We start from the raw sequence: 2,500 nt of genomic DNA on the forward strand, positions 1-2,500 counted from the left end.
TGGCCCTTAACCTAACCCACGTTGGCCCCTAACCTAACCCACGTTGGCCCCTAACCTAACCCACGTTGGCCCCTAACCTAACCCACGTTGGCCCCTAACCTAACCTACGTTGGCCCCTAACCTAACCCACGTTGGCCCCTAACCTAACCCACGTTGGCCCCTAACCTAACCCACGTTGCACCTTAACCTAAGTTACGCTGCACCTTAACCTAAGTTACGCTGCACCTTAACCTAAGTTACGCTGCACCTTAACCTAAGTTACGCTGCACCTTAACCTAACTTACACTGCACCTTAACCTAACTTACACTGCACCTTAACCTAAGTTACACTGCACCTTAACCTAAGTTACACTGCACCTTAACCTAAGTTACACTGCACCTTAACCTAAGTTACACTGCACCTTAACCTAAGTTACACTGCACCTTAACCTAAGTTACACTGCACCTTAACCTAAGTTACACTGCACCTTAACCTAAGTTACACTGCACCTTAACCTAAGTTACACTGCACCTTAACCTAAGTTACACTGCACCTTAACCTAAGTTACACTGCACCTTAACCTAAGTTACACTGCACCTTAACCTAAGTTACACTGCACCTTAACCTAAGTTACACTGCACCTTAACCTAAGTTACACTGCACCTTAACCTAAGTTACACTGCACCTTAACCTAAGTTACACTGCACCTTAACCTAAGTTACACTGCACCTTAACCTAAGTTACACTGCACCTTAACCTAACTTACACTGCACCTTAACCTAAGTTACACTGCACCTTAACCTAAGTTACACTGCACCTTAACCTAAGTTACACTGCACCTTAACCTAACTTACACTGCACCTTAACCTAACTTACACTGCACCTTAACCTAACTTACACTGCACCTTAACCTAACTTACACTGCACCTTAACCTAACTTACACTGCACCTTAACTGTCACATGTAACGTCACAGGAATGTAGCTTTGCCTAACAGCAACCCTCTGAACATAGTTCACTGCTTGGATCCTCTGGTGTCATGTGTATTTCTTGATGCCATGGTGCGTACCCTCACATAAAGGTCTTTCGAGTGTTGCGTACTTTCTACACAGTCCCGCTAACCACTGGAAGGGTGTACCGCTACAGAACGAATATCGCCCTCCCCTCCTGCCCTTCCAAGCTGGTCGGTCAGGCGTTTGTTTGTGAAATGAGCCTTGCAGCTGTTCAGTTGCATTCGGTTGTCGATGCAGTCAGTGTACGTTGTGGTACGGCCTGTGTGGACTGTCCGCTGATGTACGCGTAACCCACACTGATCATCCGTCGTTACGTACTGAGTGACATAATGTGGCACATGCTTGACCGTACACCGGCTGCGCCCTACAATGGCGAATCATAAGGGCCATATGTTGTGCACGATGCTACTTGTCTCGTCTCCCCATTACAGCGAGATTGCACTGTTGTACGCCGTACAGACATGTGGTAAGTAGGTACGGACGAAAGTATTGCATGTTGGCCCCCCCCCCCCCCCTCCTCCCTCTGCCGGGAATCAGCGTGAGCCGTCTGTTGATGTAGCGACGAGGGTTTTCCTATTTAATCGTATTGCCCCACACAACATGATAGCACGGTGGACCGCGTTCCACATCTGCGACATGCTACAGAGGCCGGTTGACAGTCGACCGCGCAAGGGACATTGCACACGTGCGCGGACCATCTTCCACGTGTTCTCTCGTGTACATGCCGCAGTGTGTATGTGGGCTGATGTAGCGTGTCGTGACACATAACATGCAGGCATGCCAGAATCGTAGATTTCGCAAATGTAGATTGACGTATACGTTTGCTGCCAAAGATCCGCAAATGAACTGGAAATCAGTTGTTGAGCGGTTGTTCGCGCTGCAGGTGCATCGGTGATAGCGACGATCGGTACATCTGTGAACCGGTTGTTTCGGCGGTACCCGCCATGCCCCCGAACCTGAGTTGGCCATGTGGGTATGAAGCGATACGAGGCTGTGGCTTGGCGGGACAGTCCCCGGCCGGTGAGGGGGGGCCGCCCGGCGTGCTGGCCGCGCGCTGCGTGAGCGCACGCACTACAGCCGGCTGGTGGGGGGCGCCCAGTGGCAGGAGCGCCGGCCGACGGGCCCGGCTGGCGTCCCAGCTATGCGCCGGCGCACCCTGCGCGCGGCGCCAGGCGGCCAAAGTGGGTTCTGCCGAGCCCGGTGCGAAGCGCGGTGGACATCTGCAGTGTGCTGGTCCGATTGCGGACTGTGTGCGTTGAGGATGCGCCGCCGCCCGGCACTCGGCGTCGCGACGCCGTCTGCTGCTCGGTCGCCCCCAGCGGTTCTCGCAGGTGGTTTGTATCGCAGCTCTGCGGACGTGTTGGCGCGTGCGCTGTGCTGGGAGAGTTCGCTTCTGCACCCAAGTGGGGCTTTGCCCTTCTGTGGCGCTGGCGTTGGAGCTGCCGGTCACCGTAGGTGGCGCGTGTTGTTTCCCGCCGGCAATGCCACGACAGCACGCTCCCGGGCCT

This window comes from Schistocerca gregaria, unplaced genomic scaffold (assembly GCF_023897955.1).
Source record: "Schistocerca gregaria isolate iqSchGreg1 unplaced genomic scaffold, iqSchGreg1.2 ptg000409l, whole genome shotgun sequence".
NCBI lineage: Eukaryota > Metazoa > Arthropoda > Insecta > Orthoptera > Acrididae > Schistocerca > Schistocerca gregaria.